General features: G+C 37.8%; 1 protein-coding gene across 1 annotated transcript in view; it reads right to left on the reverse strand.

The window, feature by feature from the left end:
• pik3cb (phosphatidylinositol-4,5-bisphosphate 3-kinase, catalytic subunit beta) overlaps window positions 1-22,615 on the reverse strand; it is a 60,276-nt gene extending 37,661 nt beyond the window's left edge. The window contains exons 1-2 of the mRNA XM_028045413.1: window positions 22,355-22,615; window positions 9,079-9,158 (exon numbers count right to left, since the gene is read on the reverse strand). The gene's annotated coding sequence lies outside the window, so the exon portion shown is untranslated. The remainder of the gene's footprint in view (window positions 1-9,078; window positions 9,159-22,354) is intronic.
• Between the last annotated feature and the right edge of the window lie 855 nt (window positions 22,616-23,470).

Here is a 23,470-nt window from a genome sequence, read left to right on the forward strand (position 1 = left end):
ACACCACAATTAAACAGTTTATTCTCAACTTCACACATCCATTTCATACATAAACAGCTTAATCTAAAACGTCACACAAAAGGAAAAGACAGTCATACAGGCAGCAGGTGCTCATTCCACACAAAGACATTACTTTTATGCTGATAACCCCCTAACTCCATACATGCCCACATCAAGTAAGTGAGAACACAGGTGTATCTGAAAGCATAATAATCAGTTGAATCCTGTGTCTGTTGTGCTGGTGGATGAATAAGTGGTCAGCTGAGGTTTGTGCGTTCAGCGGTGGGAGTGTGTGTAGATGTGAGTCATCTGTCTTGGAAAACTATTGCTCACTGTATTTAGGAGTGTATGTAGGTGGTGGCTGAAAAGAGTAAACATGCCGTCATAATGGTCAGTTTAACACCAGCAACTAGTCGCAGTCACTGACATGTTTCGCAAGTTCAAATATGAATACATGTGTTTACACAATTTTAACAAAAAACCTACTTACCATATTACATTATCTTTCATTCCTTAGATTTTCCATGCAAAAAAAAAAATAAATTTCTAAGGTCAGCCTGTTCCTTAAAAAACAAAAAAGACAAGACGAAATTTCCATCATCATTGCTAAGAAATATTCTGTCACATTTGGTAATAAAGAAGAAGAACTGCTTGGAAACTAAGTGTAGCATGTCACACATTATGAATGAGTGAAAGAAAGGTCTAAGAATTTGTGTACGTTTGTGTTTGTAAAAAACAACACCAACAGAACAAACAAAAAAAGAAAAACAACGTCCAGGCAGAGGCTGTATGACAAACCCCCTGGCCCCAAATCTCAGACAGGAAACAATGACACCAATCAGGAAGTTGGTGACAAACAGTCACCAGGGAAAATTTCCCCAACTAGTCATTCATAAATAAAAAAAGCTTGATCCAAATAAATGCCAAGACTCTTTAGTTTTATTCTCAGCATGATTTACTCCATACTCAAAGTCATGTGGATGTCGGACAGATAAACATACCTTTGCAAATCTAAAACACATGAAAGCGATGAAATCGAAAAGGTAAAGGTAAAAATAAAAGGTCATGGATAAAAGGAAGGTCTTTCGGCTTTTTGGACTGCAATATTTCTTAGGAATACTTTCAAAAACATGTGGACTTAAAAACTATGACTACCATTATTTCTGCATTAAATTAAATGAGAAATAAAATCATCTAGGTTAAATTAAATAAGAATTTAACAGTAACAAAAAATATACGTTAAATACTTTCAATATTCTCTAGAAATAAAGTAGTCTGGATTGTAACTTTACAGGTATCTGTAGAGAAGTAGCCATTTTGATACACAGATTTATTTATTTATTCTTAACATCTCACTTGTTCAATGTTTGAGAGTTGCTTTTTTTATTTAATTGTATTTTATTTGTGCACAATGACATTAAAAGAAATTCTGATTCTGAAAATGGATGTTTGAACACTTATTTTTAATATTTATTCCTATTGAAATATAAGTTCTAGAAAACATTGGGATAACATTTAAGCTTATATTGCTGTTACTTGTTAGAGATAGTCAATTGGTTGTAAGAGACTACTGTTGCATAGTGACAAATATAAAGTGAGTAGTCACAAGCATAGATAAGTAAAAAGATGAAAAGCAAAAACATCTTTTTTTCTTCATGATTGGACACGGTTAGGCTAATATTGTTTCATAACACCATAACAATAAGGGTGGGAAAAAGAGAAAACAGCTTGATTCAACTTGCAACATCCCATTTACGCTGTAGCACTGCAGTTCTGTTTAAGAGATTATTCAAGTATTCAAGCAACTTCCTCTTGCATTACAGTAAAGACGGTTACTGTAAGCGTACTTCAAAAGAGACTATGCTTGCTCCAACGTTAATCCACTGTGACACTCATTTCATCTGAGCCAGACAGGCACTGTTACAGTGCAGGCAAGAAGCTGAAAGACCAGATCTAAACAAAGCTACATCTTCTTTAATAATCCTCTCTGAGAAACCTCATTTGACAGCGATGGACTTCAAAGTGCATATACCCGTGACATCATGTTGAACCGCTCCCCCAGCAGATTGTACTGTCTTAAAGGCTTGCTACTGTCACAGAGGAACTATGTGCTGCTTGACTTCAAAGCATGTAACAGGATGACTAGACTATTCAATAAGGAAAGGAGAGGATGATCTGGAAAGGCATTAATGATCGTTCTGACAAAGCTAACCAGAAGATGTTATTGTTGCAAATTACTTGTATTGAAGTGTAGCAAAGGGAAGGTGGTGCTGGAAATTGGAAACGGTATTGGTGGTGGTGAAAGGTTCAAAGGTAGTCAAGCATTTCAACTTCATTCCTTTTTATTTCAGGGTTGTGTAAAAGTCTGTAAAAGGACAAGAAAGCTTCAAAGTGCTTCATGCGCTAGTAGCCAGGTCCAAAGTTTTAAGCCCAGAAATAAAAATGTGACCCTAATATAGTAGTCTTTTTTACATCGTCCTTCACACTGCCTTAACCTCTGTTTTAAAACCTTAGCCATTTTCACAGGATTCTTACAATAATGGAAACACCTACAGTGAGACACTAATGACAGATGTCACATTGTGACAGTGTTATGTCACCTCGAAGAAATTCATAAAAAGCACACTCGTCTAGCACTTCTGAAAAAAGAGAACATGGCAGCTTTCAGTACGTGAAATCAGTTTCCAAGCAACTGTTTCTGCTCAGTGCAACCCCTTTAAATACCACAGAATGTTTAAACTCACGTTTCCATAATGCAAACATGACACCGGGTCATTTACAGGCTGATTTGGGTACCATTAGAAACTTCAAATACATTTTATTGTCGAATCTTATATGTATAAAATCTAGTCACTTTTTGGGCCAGAAGAAAGTCGAGGTTTAAAAAGCTAGTTTTGAAAGTAATACCACTTCAATTATTTTACTCCTCTGGTTTAAATCCAAGAGAAAGTTCTGCAGTGAGTAGAGTTTGATGAGGGATTGCCATCCCTCACCTGTTTCTGGGTAGTACCACCCAGGTCACACATTTCTCTGGTAAACAACAAATAGCCTGCAGTGGGACAACACTGCAGAGCAGCAATGACATTCTGCTATAAAACAGGTGCAGAAGGTTGAGAAAACAACCATGATGTCCATACAGATTAAGTTTTATCAGTTATTTCTATATATACATCTGACTGACAATACAGTCCTCATGTATAGTAGCTGAGGAGAAGTTTGCTGGCATGTAAAACAGAGTAACACATTTTACTCTGTTTTGATATGACTTCTTGAGAATCCAGCGTGAATCATTGCTGTTCTAGTTGATCATGTAAAACGAAAGCAAAAAAGGTTGATTTTCCGCTTTATAACTATGGCGCTTTGTTGTGAATATAGTACTTACTAGAATTTAGCTGAGATCTTCCCTGCTCTCAGTTACAGAGTTTTTCTTTGAGCTGGTCAGATCAAACAGACCGGAAACTGCAACAGTAGTCTCTTCCTCAATTTGAACATAATTTTAAACATTTGGATTATAAGGTAAAATCACAATCTGTTAGAAGTGTTCAATATTTCGTTCATCTAACAGCTTCACAAGCCATGCTCAAGAAAAAGAAATGACAATTTTTTAACATTGCGTACACCAAATGCATAATGTATAATTAATTTTATATTCTAGCTCTGAATGTAGTTTTAAAAAAAATCTAATCTGCAAGTGTGATGTTCCATAGATCATGATTCACTTCAGAGATACCAGTGAGGAGAAACACTGGAACAACACACAGCATCAACATGAATCTCTCCACGACTTTAACTTTCAGGATTTTCACACCTCCTTCAGGGAGGAAGGTGAAAACAAGGGACTGGAAGATGACTCAGGAGAACGGAAAGTCTCTTATCAAGAATGTTTGGAGGGCAGATGAAAGGTATAAAGTAGCGACCACCACAGAGAAGAGCTAAAAATAAAAGAAAGAAAAGAAATAGATGTCCAAAATTGTGATACAATGTGTGACTGTGAAGTGTGGAGCCGAGTGGGCCATGTGTCCACAATAAGCCTCTGTTTTTTGTAAAGAGTGTGTGCATGTTGGTCTGTGTATGTGCGTGTCATAAAGGCCAGTCCCGTGCCCTGCACAAACACTGCCCTTGTGCTGCCCTTGTCCTGCCAGCTTGGCCTTACAGACAAACACACACAGAGACACAGAGAAGGGGGAAAAATAAAAACACCAAACAGCGGCTGGGAGGGAGCGCTGGGCTCACATGCTCATGTTCTCCGTTGTGGGATCTGGAGCTTCAGGGGGCTCCCTCACACCTTCAACAGCTCCCGCATATATAAAACACAGTGAAATGGGTCAAAGTCTAAAAATATGTTGCTTTATTAGACTAGAAGTAGATTAAATTCAGCAATACAGCATCTTCTTGTGAAGAGTGGCTTGCCTATGAAGTCTACATATTGGAGAACCACCTTTTACTGCAGTTTCTGCTGCAGCTCTTCTCAGGTGCGTCTCTACCAGCTTTGTCTATTCTGCTTTGCATGATATCTCAAGCTCTATCTGACTGGATGGAGTGTAACTGAATACTAATTTTTAAGCCATGTCACAAATATGTCTTAATGAAACAGGTTTGGACTTTAACTACACCCACTGCAACACATGAACATATCCTGGTCTGGCGGAAAATGAACCTCCAAAGTCTCAAGAAATTTGCATTCTGTAACAGGTTTTCTTCAGCAAAATGACCTTTATTTACTTCCACATAACTTCCCATTAACCTTTTTCAAACTTCCCTACAACAGACTGGCCTCTCGCCCGAAACGTTCGCTGAAGATAGGCACCAGCACCCCTCCTGACCAAACTAGGGACAAGGGTGTACAGAAAATGGATAGATGGAAACTGCCCAACAACATGAAGGAACCTTAGATTAGAGTTGGATGGTAGTTACTTGTTTTAGAGCTCTATGCTCCTTAATAGATAGAACCAAATGCCTTCAAAACAAGTTGAAGGCTTTTTTTTCAACTTTTTGAAAGTTGAAATGTCTTCCATATATGGCAAGTGGTTGCATATATGGCAAGTGATTGATTTTTTGTAAGATCAACAATAAGGATTTTTTTTATTATTATTTCAGTACATTATTTCAACCCCAATTATTAGCTAGCTTCTGAAGGAGGTTAGTTGAAGTGGTATTTATTTGGGGGTATATGAATAAAGTATGGTACTATAATACATACTTTATTTTGGTCCAAAATTCAAACTAAATATATTAAAAGTTGTGGTTATAGTGTATCAGAAATTAAAAATAAAGTAAAACCTCAGGAGGTATGAACAGTGTTCCAAGGCAGCACATGCTAGTTTAAAGCAGGTAAACATAACTGATATTTGTGATAGCTGCTATGAAGAACTGGACACTATGCAAACTCTTATCACAATCACAAGATTATTCAAATTAAGCCCATATTTATACTCCTATTTATAAGGAAGAGGAAGCTTTGCTGCTATGGCACACATATATGCAAAGTTCACCAAGCCAATCTGATTCTGTGAAAGTGGGGATGAGGAAATACAAATACAGGTATATCCGAACATTTTCTAAAAGATTGGCTCCAATTACCTTTGACTTCAAAAACAGTCTATTTGTGACAGAAGTAGATACTTCCTTTTTGCTTAATTCTAAAAACAGTATTATTTGAATAGCTGGAGTGCTTAGGCATAAGCTCCATCCATCTTCAGCATCCATTAGATGAAAACAAAAACCACACAGGACTTGGTGCAGAGAGCACTTCCTACTTGAAACAACTGCATTGTACACTGACCGCTGTTCAGAGGGCAACAACAAGACAAAAAGCCTTTATTCCATAAGAGACAATACCTTTTTTTCCTCTCCATTTTTTATAAACCCTGACAAAGAGGAAACATTGAATATTATTATTATTGGCATATGGCCACTTTGTTTCTGACAATATTTTTCCATTTAAGTTGCTCATGAGGAAATGAACATCTTGTGACAAAACCCGCCAAAAGAATGAACATAAATACGTCCTAACACCTGCCACATTTGTCATATGGCTTGCTATGATCACACACTAAAATTAACATGAAATCTACTTGAGTTTGACAATTTCTAAAAACAAAAGACTGCTATAAATTTAAAGTGGATCCTTTTACGGACGACTTAGTCAGATGCAACATATATATTTTTTCTCTCTTCATAACATTTTTTCGACTGATGCATTCAATATTCATTCATTCATTCAATATTCATTGAAGCATATTGATGAATGAGCAAAACATGGTTGTGGTTGAAGAAATGTAATATTTAGACAATGAGACAGTGAATAACTTCTGGAAATATACATTTTCCATACACCATCTCCTTTTTAAAAATCCACTCCGAGCTTGAAAATGTTTTAATCAAATTCTAGACTTTTCCACACTGCATAGAAATCCTCTAAAAGCCAAACTAAATCCAATGTGACAAATCCATTCTTGTTGGGTCAAGAAAAAAAACAAAAAAACCTTAGAATTTCGCTCCTTTCTAAATCAACCGTAAAGGTAAGAAGTAAATACAAACCCAGTTCCTGACATGGCATCAGAAATAAACTTCCTGGTTATTGATGTGTGCTAGCATTCCAGGAAATAGTAGCTGCTTAATGCAAACTAGTAAAAGCCCAAACAGACTCATTTTAAGTAAAAAGCCATTTCCTCTACTTGATTTGCATGGTGCTAGTAAAACAAAGTTGTGGTTACATTTCCAATGTCAAACATAGGGAAGCAGATCATCAATGTACTTCAGTTAATTGCACGATAAAAGGGAGGTAAAAGGATTGCCTCCAGCATTAACATGTTTTAATGCACATCTCTGCTGCTGAAACTTAATAAATGGTATACATTTACAAGAAAACCTACAAAACAACACAGCATCACAGCCAGAGCAAGAAAATGCAACACGATCGGGGTTTTGAATACATCTTCTTATTCAAAACCCTGCAGAAACTGTGAAGAAATAATATATCGCAAAAAGCTGTGTTTGTATAGATAAGGGTAAGGCAGGCTTTGAATAACTGAATTGTAATGTGGATACTTCAAAAGTAGCATGTTTGAAAATAAATATCACACAGAACCCTCACAAGAGCAGAGCCTTTGACTGAATCGTGATGGAGCGGAAGGACTGAAAAGAAATGGACAAAAATAACAGCAAGTAGTTCTGAATGCAGCAGAGATGGATCCCACACACTGATTTCTCAGCAGTGGTGTCCTGGCATCTTGGCAAGATGTTGTTTATCCTCTGTACAAACAAATGGGCCACACATTGGCACTGAAGGACACATGTCTGGAGACGCAAGGCATTTATTGGCTTCAGCAATCATTCTGCTGCAGAGGTGAGTGGAAATACACTCCTGAAGTAAATTACATTGTGACCTCTGTCGCTTCCAAGTCGCATACTCTCCTATCTATCCAAGATGAAAGACTTTGAACACACCACTCTGCAGGTTTCTGTATAACTCATGATGCAGAAAAAAACCAATGTTCTCTACAATGAACAGAATAGTGCATGTTTTTTTGGGCAGTCTACATAAAATAAGGCATACATGTGGTAAACGGCCTCAGTTTACATCTATAATTAGTTCACGGCAGCACAGCTTGTTCCATTCTCTGGCTACAAACATAGAAAAGTCTATTCTATGCTATAATACTTCAGGTAGTGAAGTTGATGCTATAAAGATAATGCAAACCAACAAACGGGCTGAAGGGCAGGGTTTCCTAGGATTGTGTTATTGTAAGGGTTATGACTGCTCAGTTTTCATGCAAGCAAATGAAACAACACTTATAAAGGTCATTTCTGTTGAAAGCAGGAAGCAAATGTGACCTCCGTTTAGCTTCACAGGCTAAATAATTAAACCTGCATGGCTGCATTCATTTCGGTTTCTCTGCAGCAGCAACAAAACAATGTTGGAGGAGCGTTCAGTGGCGGAAGACAGAGCAGCATGAATAATTGGATCAAGCTATTTTCCCACATGCGAGTAGGAGTGCAGGAAGAGGGGAGGTAAACAGAGCGCAGGTGGGAGGTATCTGTACTGATTATTGGTGGTTATTGGCCACCTGCTCTGACTGAGAGAACAAAATGTGGTTATTATCCTGACAGCTGTCAAAGCTGCTCTCACTGCAGCACATATAGAAAGTTTGAAACTTTACCAATTGTTTATTGTGAAAGGAGCATAAATGTAGAACATACACCTGCAAAGCTAAGCTAAGTTTCTGTTTGTATGCCTTCTTTCAGCAGAAATATTTTTCATTTTGATGAATTTGGTAAGATGTTAAATTACCTATACAAGTATAAAATTAGAGTTAAAAAAAACGTTGAATCATTAAACTTCAAATATTCTTACATTGCAGCTAATAAATGCCACTCAGTTAAATTTACCCCCATTACACTTAATATTGGAGCACCACATTTCTGTATGCTCAGGCCCTTCCTCAACCTCCTCTTTGCACAGAGATGTAAACCAATTGGAACTAAACAATATATCGTAACTATGTAGTCTATTGTAATATTGACATAACAAAGGACTGTGTGCAGAGCAATAACCACTGACTAATCATATTCAAATGTCAGGTATTTTGCATCCCAGTATAATATTAGGTATCTGGACATTGTCTTACAGCTTTAAATATCCACACCTGACACAAAAGATAGTGTACAAGATAATAAAGGTAAGTTCTACATTTATAGCAACTGATGCTGTCATAGTAATATTCACCAATTTCACCATGGAAAGATTTTCCATTACCGCTCAACACCATAATACATCCATGAATCCAGTATCATCAACTTTGCTAAGTTTTATTGTGACAAGGATGCATCAGCATTAGCTATAATCCTGCTAAACTAACTCAAAACTATAATGTGCTAGGAAACTTCCACACATTCCCTATCTGTCAGGACAACGCCTACTCTCTCAGATTCCAGCTAAGCCAGCACTCAGTTCTACTTTTTCAACTTTTACACTGTACCACACAGCCACACACACCCTCCCCTGCAGCATTGTATGCAAAATAGGTCAAGATAACTACAAGAACCAGCCTGCTCGCACACAGACAGATGTTTTACCTGCCGTTTCCTAGAGTCACTTATTTCCTGCGCCTCCGCTCCTCTCCGGTGCCGTCTGGATAGATTCTGGGACACTGCATCTGATGGATGAGGAGGCAAAACACAAGGACTATTAGAGAAAGAGGACAGGGAATCAAACTGAAGGGACACAAACAGAGCAGGACATGTGGGAAAGTACGAGCTGAGCACAAATATTGCATACCTGATTAGGTCTGTGATCCCAGCTGCCCCAACAGAAGTGATAATGCAACAGAATACTCCCCCCTGACTCCTTACAGACACCTAATCATCCTTTGCTATCTAGACCATAGTGGAGACACCACTATGGTCTCCATAGTGCAAAGGATGATAGCAAATCATCCTTTGCTATCTAGACCATAGTGGAGACACCTTCAGAGATTGGAAGATGGATTATTAGCTCTGTATACACCCTTTTGTTATGTTTTATTATTTAAACAGCTGAGTCTCAAACTAGAAACTTTTTTAAAAACTGTATGTGAAAATTTGATGCAATATTTTGAGACTTTCAATGGAAGATTTGTTTGAGAAATATTTTCAATACTTTTAGCCTTGTAATACTGATTCACACTGTAAAGTCATTGGAAGCACTGAAAACAGGACTTTATAAAACAGATGGAGGTGGAAGTGTGAGTCATAACTAAACATTTTGAATTATTTTTGCAGTCAAAATGAAAGTCTGACTCGAACCCTGTGCTCAATTGTGAGACCTGGGAGGAGCACATTTCTTGAGAGGAACGTTTATTTAACATTTAAAACGGTACTTTATGAGTGATGGACAGACACAAATTGTGATTTCATTTTGCAATAAACATTTTGTTAAAAGACTTCAATTTTCAATGTAGAGACCAGAAATGGATCCAAATCTCTGTTTGGTGCATTTCTTAAGACACAATGAGGCCTACGTGCACTAGAATGATGACTTTGGTTAATGTAAGAATAACAAAGTCGTTAATAACAAGAGCATGGTAAAAGTTTAGCCAGAGTTCCGCAGGATATGACAATTAATAACTTGGAAAACTCAAATTAAAGGTTTGTGTCAGTTAATATTCACATCTCATTTCTGAAAGACTAAATGGAAAAGGTAGTATGAATGTAAACTTTACACATGACGACACAGGACATGACCTACAGAGAGTACTTTATGAAACAATGCCCAGGGCAGTCCATAAGCCCCAGCAGAAATTTCTGCTGGTAGTTCAAAGAGCCAGTGGTACCAAAATCAAGATTTGACCCAAGAGATATGGAAAACAAATATACCATGAGCAAAAAATACAAGCTGATGACATGCAACACACAGACTGATTGAGGTCAGTAAACTTCCTGTTTTCCCCCAGTGGTTAGGATGCTCTATCTTTGTTTATCAGGGTGTGACACAGAGAGACTCATGAGAATAACTGGAAAGAGTGTAGTGGTAAAAGAGGTTTCATGTACAAGTGTGAGGGTATGATGGGAAGAAAGAGGAAAATTTCACAGAAGGCAGCAGGTTTTACCAAGAAAATATTAAGGGAAGGAATTTATGTTTGCTTCACACACAGCTACTGCAGAGCAACACATAGGGTGAGCAATTCCAGGAAGTGTGTTGTTTTAACAAGGATAAAACCTCCGGCCAGAGATGGTCAATGTTTAACTCTCCCTGTCTTTATTCAACAAAAAGCACCACACGATCTACTGAGAATGAGTAAGTGAAAGAGTTACAGAGATTTTCAGGGAACATTCTGGCACGAGGACAGACGGGGGATTCACTACGCAGCCGTTCAGAGATGACGTTTGGTGCTGGAGGCTAGACCCAAACTTAGCTCAGTTAAAGTGTGAAAGAAACAACTTCACACTAACGTCAATGTTTTTTAGTTTTAGACAGATCTGTTCAAACAGCAATTTGGGGTTTGGTTCCACAAAAGCACACAAAATTAGATAGACAATGGGGTTTGTAGTTAAATGTTTATCATGGACTAATGACAACTAGGGTGCAGAAACTACATTTACTAAACTAAATGTATAACTAAAACTATAACTAACATCTGCAAGAGACTCCTTCAGACAACTTCTTACATCAAAGTTGTTTTCTGCAGTTGGACCAAACATGTTTAGAGTTAAGGTAATGTTATAATTTGACCTACAACTTTCTTCTGACTGAAAGTAATAACATTTTGGAGCAGCTTAGCCAGAATATATGCAGGCATACTCTGGCTAATATGTCTGCACATATTGGGTGATGGCAAAGAAACTTTCCAATGTCAAAGAGTTGAAACTCAAAGATAAATTGCCAAAATACCAGTGGAAAAATGCAAAACGCAGCCCAGCAACTAAAAGGTTTGACTGCAGTAATGTCAATAGATACAACACTCATAAAAAGTTATTTTGACCTGAGGGCCGCCCTTTAAGACGAGAGGAATGTCATGCTTCAGCGGACAATAAGTCAACTTGTGAAGAACATGAGACGTTGTCGAGCTGGAACTGATGCTCAAGGGCACATTATTGAGACATTGACAATTTTTTTGACATACTGTTGGCTTTTGTTTCAGTACAGTGAGTTGAGAAAATTATTGCATGCCTATAGTTAAATGCAATAATGTCATTGTAGCATCTTCACACCTGCTTATGCGTGTCAGGTTGCGGGATTTTATTGCCTTCTAGTGTGTGTTGTTTATTAATTATTATTATTATTATTATGAGAAAATGTCTTCCAATCAACTAATTTCTATATTTAGCATCTTGATCATAAAACTCTACATCAAGTGTGAGCATTAATGGCAGTGAGAATGACCATGATTTGATATCAAATCTCTTCACTTAGCATAGATAAGATTATGTACCTGATGTTTGTTTAAAATAGCATTTAATCAACAACAACAAAAAAACCCATTAAAATTCCATTTTAGGTAACAGTAGTAGGAAAACAACAAATAAGGGTATTAATTATTTATGTGGATGCCAAGTATCATGCCTCATGACATTTTGACACCTTCATTCAAATGTCTGTCACCATCATTAGTACAAATACCAAAGTGACCAGAGTCTTATTTTTCTATGGTCTTTTCTCTTCCACCATGTAACCTCACACTCAGGACTAACACCCTTCCCTTCCTCCACCCATCCTCTGCTTCAAGAATGTAAAGAATGCACAATCCTAAAATGACTGAAGGTTCAAGACTCAGGCAGCTCCTTACTTGAGAGGCTCTTATCAGAGAACGTGCCCTGCTTTTTATGGCATAGATCATGTGGGTAACTGATGTTTAAGTTAGCAAATGTTAAGCTATAAAAGACCATGGAGTGATGATTTTGGCAACAGGTGACTTTATTCGAGCCCTGAGGCTTGCACAATAACTTGGCCTAGGGCATCTTCCTGCATGAAACTACAGTACACTATTGTCACCTTCATTTAACTTCCAAAGAGAACCTCAGGGACAACTCAGAAATACAGTACATTTGTCAAACTGTTCAAAATCAAATAAAATACAATAAAATAAAAACTAAGCATATTTATTCAGAGAAAAAAGATAATCTACGACATGGTTGTTTGTATGGACATAGAAGTTAATCAAGATCTACTTGTAGTGAATCAACCTGAACATGTTTCCTCATCTTGAAATAGGATGAGATGCAAGATAAGATGTACAGCAAGATAAGATGATGAGTTTGAACTTGCAGAAGGCAACGTGCTCATACACACATTTCTTACATCTCCAAACCAAACATGGACATTGCATTTTCACTGTGCATCACCGCTGGCTCGCCACAAACAAAAGACGACTGTCTGTCCAGTTCTAAAAACAATGCACACCCGCTCATTAGCCCAGTGTGGTGTTTATAACCCTCTATCACTGAAAACCACGAGTAAGTCACACACAGCTGAGTTTTACTGTTGGAAAATCTGAAGTTTTCACATGAAAGCTCTAGATCTGTGGAAATCCAAGTCTTTACCTACTTCTTCCTTCTTTTCTCTTTATTTAGCTACTAGCTTCAGCTTCTATTTATAGCTTCCATTGTAAAGCTGCCCTTCAGTGGGTGGTGTGCAAGCATGGCTGTGTACTCCAAGGTTTTTCTACCCTGCTGTAAATCAGTCACCTTTCAACTGCATGATTGATCAAAGGTCCCAGGATATGCTACAGGTGATCAGACACCTGTAGCATACTGCACATAAACTCTCCAATACATTACAAGACCAGTCAGGGGTCATACACTTTACTGTGCAAAAAAGAAACAAAAGAAATGAGGAACAGGCAGAAAAACTGCTCGTTGATACTACATCATCAGAACAGCAGGAAACTCACGGCATACTTAGTCAGCTGAATGCATTTTTAAAAAAAAGGTAACAACCCCAGTCTGTTTTGTGATCTGACATTAGATAAGACACAAATAAGTACAGGCTGAATAGTTTACCGCTGATGCATTCACATGGATGCCTTCCATAGAAGTCAGAAGGGTAAATAGTTCCAAACTACTGCAGATCAAGTGCATTGTTTTGCAGTTAAAGGTCCTTCTTCTGTAAAAGGAGAAGCTTTGTCACTTTATTCATTTTCAAACCATCAAAATCCCATCATTTAAGGAGAATATTCTCAAATCTAAAACACTCCAGACAATTTCCAATCTCCTACCAACTTAAACTGGGGGAATTAGCTTATGCTGGACAACTTGCATTAAAATAAACCAGAACACTTCTGGGATGAAAGTCCTTTGAAGATAAGAGAACAAAGTGGAGATATTGAACAATAATCTGGCACTAAAATAAACAATACATCAGTACAAATATCTAATCTCAGCTGTCAAGCAGAGTGACGGACATGTTAAGATGTGGTTTTGTTTTGCAACCACTGCAATTTTTTAAATGCCACCAAGTCTATCATGAACTCTTCTGTGTAGCAATGCATTGTATTGCATTTTAATTATGCATTTTGTCACTAAACAATTGAGAATTAAGACTTATTTACTTTCCACTACATTTACATACATGCTAATCAGAGAAAACCTGTAGAAACTGGAATGTTTTTTAAGTATTCACAGAAGTCAGATTAAGTCCTGGATTCATTTGAATGATTTTTACAAATTTGTTTTAAGTATAAGCTACCAAAATGAGACATCCTCTACAACATTAAAAGCCATTTATTTCCAGATAAATGGTTAATGTTTTAGATAAACCTTGAAAAAAGGGAAGAAAAACATTTTTATCCAAAGGAGGGTGGGATCAAGTTGTCTGCTGTGGGAACAATAAACCTTTAGCAGTAAACACTAACTGTTTTATTCTTAATCTATTTAATCTGTCCTACCCTTTTAATTTGTTCTTAGAACGCATAAAACAGAAGATTTATTAGCAAAAGACTGGATATAATGAGACTGCTCATTTCAGCAGAGGATATGTCTTTGTTTTCCACAGGGTGAAATATTCCAAAACTCAGCTATGTGCATCAGCAGTTTTGTCAACATCAGGAGTACATTTGGGTGGTGTGAGGAAATTCTTGTTTTTTCAGGAACTGTCACAGGGCCTGATGACTTTCTAGGAGGAGATAAACAATCTTCCATCAGGAATACTAAGAAAACATTTATCAAAAAACACACTGCCTTGAAAAGCAATTCTAACCCTTAAATTTTTCCTTTGCATTCGCTCCCATTGAGTCAGTACTTTGTAGAGCATTCTGTCTGTGCATTTAAAGTTGCAGATGCTCTGGGTTAATGTCTCAACCAGTGCTGTCAAGCTCAATGAAGTTGGAGTCTGTGAACACCATTTTTAATAATTATCACAGATTTTCAATTAGATTTTGGTCTTTACTTTGACTAGGTAATTTAAACTTCCAGTATCTTTTGTAGCTTCTAAGAGCTCCATCCTGCTTCTAATCATTTCTGATCATTTCTGTTCCAGATGAAGAAACGGATCCCCCGATGCTGACACCACTATGTTTCACCAGGGTACAAACTATAGTTACTGATAAGGTTAAGGCACAAATTCATACACAACCATGTCAACTTCTAATTAGGGAATAAAAATGATTAAAAGGCAATGCACCTTTTTGGTTTCACTTCACATACATATACAGGCTATCACATAATAGCATGATATATAATACATGATAAAATGTAAAACGTTAAAGGAATAGAACAGCTTTTCAAGGGACTGGAGATGATTTAAGATTTTGTAACCCAATAAAAACCTTCAGCAGAGCCATGAGCCTGTAAAACCTACGGGGTTTCTGTATGGGAATTGGTTTTATCACACATTTATAACATATACTAATCAAAAAGATGAAGTACTTCAGACAGTTTCACACTCCAAATGCCACTGCCCCTTTGTATATGTGCAAAGCGCACATAGAGACACATAGAGACGCACATAATCACAATAATACATTGTGGAATGTCCACTGTAAATTGTAATGGGAGATGTGTTGGATGACATGTATTTTTACTGTATTATAGTATTTTCTGGGATGTTGTAGATATTTACCGTAAGAATTCTGGTACATAAGCTGATGTTCATACTGTCACCAACTTGCACCAGGATCTTGATGCAAACTTACAGACGTTTGCTCTCCTTAGGGCCTTGTCCACTGCTGTGGTTCTGCTGTGGTTTACAAGCCCTTATTCAACTTCCCACTAGTCATCTTTCAGCCACTAAATCTCAACTCTCATCACGGCTTTTTCCAAATTTCTATTATGGGTGTAGCATTCAGACAGATGAACCACAGAGCGTCATGCAGTCCATCTGCTAATAATCGAGTCAGCGTTTTTCACACCTTTGCACCAGAGTCATGGCATACTGTACATCAACACGAGGCTGCATCACACAGAGCAGCCTGAAGCATCTCATCCTGGATGAGTCTGTACTTCCTATTAAAATAACTGGCTGAAGAGATTTCAACAATAAGGGTTTTCTATTGCTTGAAATCTGAATTCCCTTTCAGAACACATCAGACAGAGGGAGAATGTTCACAGGGTGTGAATTCATTTTATATAATTTTCCATTCATTTAACACTCAACACTTTTCTACCCAAACGTCAGCAATCACTTCTAGTTCAAATTTGTATAAAGGGACTCGTGGAGTTGCACACTTCACTGTACCTTCTCTGCACATTACACTTCCTACTGTTTTTCTGGCATTCCTCGGCAGGTCTCGGCCTGCTGTGTAGCAATTTCAGCGGACTGCTCTTCTCTCTTGGTCGGTAGCATTCCTTGCTTCGGTACTTTCCATCCACCTGCATTAATCATGCTCTGTCCTTGATTTGCACTTGTAGTAGGTGAAACTAAATACCTTACATAATGAATCCAATCATGAAAGAAATCAAGAAAAAGCTACAACTAGCCTTACAGAAACACAAAGACATTTACCGCCTGCCTTGCACTGTGTTCTTTGAAAGGATGTTATGCAAGTCTCCTAATATATGAGAAGGGGATTACTTTTAAAGTGTAACAGCAGGAAGTGTGAGTTACTAAGAAAACAAAAGGGTGGAGAGAAACACAGGGACATAAGAAAAGAAGGAAGACCAAGATGGCAGCAGCAGCAACTCAGAGCTGCTCGTCTTTATACTGCGAAGCTATGCAGAGCATGCAATTGAAATGACAAAGTCTAAAAAACATGAATTGAACCTTGCAAAAGCATTAATACCTCTTGAAACATCTCGCATTTTACCACAAACCTCATGTTTTTGAAAGAAAATGTACAAGTTCTGATGACAGCAAATGATATATTATTATAACAAGGAAGGAAAAGGATGCATGCATTTTTAGAACCATTTAAATAAAACGTGCAGAATACATTTGAATTGCAGAAGCACCTCTACAGTTGCGAGTCTTTCAAAGGTATGTCTCAAAACAGCATTGCACAGTCACAGGTTGACATTTTTATCCGGTTTCATTTATTTCTATAGTAAATTGCCACAGGCTATTATTCTACCTTTGCCAGACTCTCAGGTCTGTCACCAGCTTTCAAGTTTATACTACAGAAAAATCTGCCACAGCTGGATGCTGCAGGTAATATGTTTCACAGCTACTAAGTTTTGCATGTTGGCCAAAAAGTTTTAAGGGGACTCCCATTACAAAATAGGCGACCTCTGAGGGGTATCAGAGTAAGAGCCAATGAACACAAATTTGTTCCACTTTACAATTATGAACTACTTTGTGTCGTAAAGTAGTAAACATTAAATCTTAATGAAATATGTTGAAGTTTGAAAAAGTTCAAGTGGTAGCAATATTTGCAAAAGATTATGAACTATATATGTGGAAAAAATACTTCTAAAGTAAAAAAAACCAACAACATTCTTTTAAGATTCAGGTTTGAAAACAGTTAATGTTAAAATCATGTTCAGACACTCTGCTTAAAGACAAACTGTGAGAAATTCAAGGCAAACGACTAGAATAGACACACAAATCAGTCACCAGAGATGCAACAGGAAATCATGCATTCATCAACAAAACACTGATGCAACCGTAAAAAACAAACTGCAATGGAAAACAGCGGTGAAGCATGTTTGTCATGTTAACCACTAATGATATGTTATTAAGTGATGACAGGAGAGGCTTTGTTGTCATGATGATGACCTTCCCACAACAAGGAGGTCATCAGAGGTAAGGTAGCATTTCAGATATTTGGAAATCTCACAGATTCATTCAGCTAAAGCTTTTCATACTGTTCAACCATTATAGTGTAAAGACAACACTTTCACCATAGAGCCAATGTATTAAACTGCACATTTATGCTTTCCTTCAAGCTGAAAAACCACAGAACACATAGTTAAAGTTAAGCTAAAAGTAAGCTCCCCATACTTCATCAGTAAACATTGTGGGGTATTTGTTACAGAGTAACTGACTTTTTTTTTGTTTTATTTTTATATATAAATACTTTCGGTTAGAGTTCTGCTTTTATTGGAGCCCAGTTTCTCAGAGGGCCCTGCTTTGGGACTAAATCTAGCTTGGGGTAAATAGCTGCATTGTTGGCTGATGACTGCAGAGTGACGTCAGTTAGCCTTATCAGAGTCCTCCAACTTTACCTCAGAGGGGACCTGAGAGCAGGGCCCTCCTCACACAGGACAGGCCGGAGCCATTGAATAAAGCGAATGAGCTAGCAAACCCCCGTCATGTTGGCCGACAAAAATAAAATGTTCTGCAAACAACTGTAGTATCCTGAGCTAATCATGCAAGCACACAAACGAAAAACAACAACAAAAAAATCAGTGAACATTTAATTTCTAAGAAGGTTTCCTAACTATAATTTCTGATTAGCTGACCTACAAACCTGAAATCCAGACTAACAGTTTTAAAGAAGCTGTGACTAAAGGAAGGCATGACTTATGTAGGCAGCAGATGATTGGCTATTTTATTATATGAGACAGCCTCCCCTGAGGGTGGAAGATTCTGGAGTAACCTCACAACATTAGAACCTCAAAACATTGTCCTGAGCCGTATGCAACGAAATTTCGTTCTGTATACACCCTGTGCATGCAAAATGACAATAAAGTCAGTCTAAGTCTAAGATCAGTAAGCTTTTCAGAAGAAAAACAACAACATTGATAGAAGTAAAAACAGCCAGCATAGTTCTATTATAGTAGCATCATCTCATACAAAAAGAAAGAAAAAATCCAGTCTTTAATTTGAGTAATTTGTGTTTTAAAAAAATCCAATCTTAAGATACAAGTGCTGTTAAATTGTTTGTACAAGTTACAACAGATTTCTGGCAGCGAGTCTTTATCCTCTCTTCAGCTGAATGTCATTTTGACCATTTGTTTTGGATAATTATCCTAATAAAAAAGACTCAACAAACAGCCAGTTTTCTTTTTGCAGCCACAATCCACCAGATTTTGTTTAAAATCTTATATTTCAAAGGGTGCATTCCCTCATGCATGCAACGAAGCTTCCCAGAGGACTTGAACCAAGAAATAACCCTACAGCATTCCACATTCTCCACTGTAGTAAACAGTAGGCATGAAGTGGTTTTCCATGTGCCAATTCATTATTTTACGTCAAACTCGTGAAGTGTTTGTTACCAAACAAAACCCAAACATATTCTGTTTAAGTCAAAGAAGAACTTAAAGTTCTTGGATAGATATTTTATGGTAGAGCAGAAAAACCTTTTTTCTAGTGTTGCTCTCAACCAGCTAGTCGGCATCTAGATGGTGTCTGCTGGAGAGAAGATGTGAATATTTGCTGTAGTCCATTACCTTGTGGACAGTCCTTCTTGTGGTGACAAGAAGGATTGTCAGACGCGCCAGTAATGGTGGGGATTTTCCCAATGAGGATGCTGCTCCTCAATAAATAGACATTAAAGTTGGATTTCTCTAGAATTCTTCGTATGAGAACTATTCTACTGCAAAAAGATTAATTCAACCCACATTTACCAAGGAGATATGGCTTGATATGGCTTCTTATTTAATATGACATATAACAAATATGACTGACAACATAATAGGGAGAATCTGAAAGTGCTTGAGCTGGTCAACTGTAAATCATGGTCCATTTAGACTGGTGTGCTGTGAAACAAAATTCCTGCAAGAAAATGAGCAATAACTGAAGTACATGGTCACTAAATCTGCTTCTTCTCTCAACAAAGCATTTCTTTTTCATGAGGATTGTAATATTTATATTTGTCCTATGCAAGTATCTTTAAAGAGTTGTTGTGGACAGTGATGCTGTGGCAGGAAGAATTTCCAGTACCAGTCAGAATTGCAACAAATCTGAAGAGCCCTCTGATTGAAGACTGTTGCTGCATGACAGTCATGAGATGCTAACAGCTCATTTTCAAGGTAGCAGAGATGATTTTCCACAGTAGTGTCTATGGTTGGCATGCTCTGTTAATCCATATCATTTGTTTTTTCCACTCCTCTTTAAATATCTGTCTGGTTGTATGGTTAAGAGACAGGGATATGAGCCATGCCCAAAATGATCAATGGAAAAGATGGTTTGAACTTCCTCCTTCTGTCTCTGCTTACGGTTGATCTGAAAATCCAAACAACTTGTACTCACAAGCAGCAGCTAGGCAAGTTGTAAATGAATCTAGAGAACTCTAGAAAAAGCTTCTCTAACCAAAAGGGAAAACAAACAATAATTATAACTAGTTGTAATGTCTGTCAAACATGATGGATGTGGTTGTGTGGCATATGAGAAGTATTGTTCAGTGAAAAAGTGACAGCTGACATAAGGGAGCAGTCGCTGAAGATAAATCAAGCACTCTTCCTGATCAGACTCAGTCAGATGCTTCAAGCTAATCAATAATGCCGATAACCATGTAGCATCAATGGAACATGATATGGTTGACAAGTTCAGTTTATTTTTTTTTACTACTTTCAGTTTAACAGAGACTCAATATAGGATTTGTTATTGAATTGTTAGCTTTATGGCCATACGTAAATTTAACAGTCTATACACTGGATACAGTCTAAAACCTCAGCTTGCAGCACTTTGGCCTGTCTTTAACTGTGTCTTCCTTTCCAGTGACTACCCAGCTTCACCGTTCCTGCTGGAAAAAAAAAGCAAACCCACAGAACGACACCATCAGCACCATGTTTTACAGTAGAGACTGTTCAGGGTGATATATATGTCACTGTCTAGACCTGTCCTGATAGTTTAGTGTTTGTGCCAGACTTTCTATTTTGGGTTGATTAATTCATCAGCTCTCTGAGGACGAATAAGACTGAGGATATTGTTTTGAAACAAAGCCCTGCTTTAAACTTTTCTGTAACTTTATCCCTGAAATGCCTGGTGTTCTCTAGGTAAGACTAGTACCTGCCTAGTCTTTCCTGGCAGAGCTGCCTAGCACCTCTGCTGGTGCCAATTCTGATAGTCATCAGCCAGAAGTCAGTCAATCTTTTAATTAAATTACACACATTATACAAAATTATTAAGTATGAGATTGGTTGCCCTATTTTATTTGAACGCCGCACTTAAATTTGACTTGTTCCTTTTCAGGACTGTTAATTTTCTTTTTTGTTTGAAGGAGACATCACTTGTTTGGACAAATCTGGTATTGCATGCTGACTCCAAATCCCAGAAAAGTTTAAAAAGAGGTTTCATGGATGCAGAGAAGGATCAACGAACAGAGAGAGGAGGGGGAAGTTCAACCCATCTCTTCCATCAATCATAATGCGGATAATATACCCAACTTCGTTTTGACTTTTGATTTAATGTGGAGCCGCAAAAACAAATGAGGTGGATTAGCAGTGTCTTCCAACAGCTGATTAGATCATTCAGGACATGTTGACATTTCGTCTCTGCTGCCCGGTGTTAGCATGTCATGACAGCAATGAGACTGTCATGCAACAAGTTTTCAGTCAGAGGCTTTTTAAGATTTGTTGCAAGTCTGACTGCTACCGGAGAGTCTTCCTGCCCACAGTATCATCATCCACAATATCTTTGAAGATATTTGAACGACACAAGTTATGGCAACTTTTTAATTTTCAACTGGGATGAATAAAGATTATTTTTAAACTGCATTAAAAACTATGAATCAAAACACATACGTTTGGGGTTACAATGTGTGAACATGTTCAATGAATATGAATCCCTATCCAGAGCTCTTAAACTCTAATAGAGTTTTCACGGTACTGAACCCTGGACAAATGAGGCTGAAAGGAAACTTAAAGGTCCAAATTATTATTGCATAAAAGCTGACTACATGATTAGTCTGGTTTCACATCTCTTTTTGGGACACTGCTGTCTGTCCATTTCACAACAATAAGTGGACACAGCGTCTTCAATGACAGCTGAGGAGCGTTATTGAAACTACAACTTCTTTCGTTTCAGCCTCGCAATACAACGTGCGTGAATCCCTCTCCATATAAATAAAACATCCTATGGATTATGAAAAAGTGAGGAAATAAAGCCCGTTAGTCTCTGTGTCCACTTTGGTTGGTGTATAATCACTGAGGAATGCCACATTCCGTTCTCATGTGAAGAGAGCGCTGAACAAACTGGGCTCAGGAACCTAATGAGTTTGTTGTTGACATTCTTTGAAACTAAAGTCAATCGAACCACTAAACTAAGCTGCTCAGCCCTAACACAACAAGATTAAAAATATTATGGATGCACCAGTAGTTCTGTGAAAATATTAGTTTATCAGCAGTTTATTTACCACAAAACCTAGAAGCTCCTTCAATGTCTAATCAGGACATGTAAGTTATAAACTATCTTTATGTAAAGGAATTTATGAAAGTTTAATGGAATTTAAATTTCCCCCCAGATTAAAGAAAAGTGAACCTTACCTTAATTTACAAATGTAGAGAGTCTACTGAAATGCACCAGGTGCAAACCCGCCAGTTAGAGAAACTTCAGTCCCACCTTCATTCACTGCGGTCAGCTTGTGGAAGAATGTGCCGGTGGCTCAAAGTTAAATGTCGTTGCTGTATCCTCTCCGTGAAGAAATGTGTCGTTCGAAAGAAAAGGAGCCCGGGTGTCGGACTTCTAGGCGGCTCGAAGATGTCTCTCCACCGGGACGCGGAGCTTCGCATGTGGAGAGCGTCGCGGTGCGCGTCAGCTTCCTGTTTGTTTCGCAAGGTGAGCGGCCTCCACACAGCCTCTGTGTCCCTCAGCCAGCCCCCAACTCCACTCCTCCCCACCCCCACAACCTCTGTTTGTCAAGTCCCGGCAGGATGAGCACGACAGGACATCCGCTACAATCCTCAAGAATAAAAGCCCCACGACATACGATAGATAGATAGATAGATAGATAGATAGATAGATAGATAGATAGATAGATAGATAGATAGATAGATAGATAGATAGATAGATAGATAGATAGATAGATAGATAGATAGATAGATAGATAATTATTGGTTTCTCATAGCATTTGAGCAATTTTAACAGAAACCTGCTATCTTCTCCAGATGTTCTTTCTCAGTCTCTTCTAATCATATCATAGTGAAATCTAAACTACAATTAAAAACAGCACCGAGTCTCAAAATTATCTTGGCCATCAGCACAACCGAGATGCAATTATATCAATTGACCCCAACTCAGAATTTGTCACGATTGGGGATTGCACGTCAAATGTTGAAAAATCAGAAATTGTCCCTAAATGAACGAAAACGAAGAATGTCTACAGTCCTGGTCCATAAACGCAACAACCAGCAAAATGTATCCGATTAACCTTTTTGGGCCTTCGTGAGTTCAGTAGAAATCAGATACAAGGTTGATATAAGTGAGCAGAGACATGTCAGGGGAAGTCTATACTTTACATAGACCTGTTTTTAAGTTCAGTTACATCCAAAACAGAAATACCTTAAAAAAATACGCGACAATTTTACTTTTATTTTGAAGGCCACGCGTTTTCTTGTGCACTAGGGACATCTTCCGCTAAAGCAACTTCTAAGGCAACATGGAGACTGGATTGCCGTTCAGATAATTTGTTAGATCTGTTGGCTCTGCAGTGGATAGAGATAAAAACCATGTTATTGC

This window comes from Xiphophorus couchianus, chromosome 18 (genome assembly GCF_001444195.1).
Source record: "Xiphophorus couchianus chromosome 18, X_couchianus-1.0, whole genome shotgun sequence".
Lineage (NCBI taxonomy): Eukaryota > Metazoa > Chordata > Actinopteri > Cyprinodontiformes > Poeciliidae > Xiphophorus > Xiphophorus couchianus.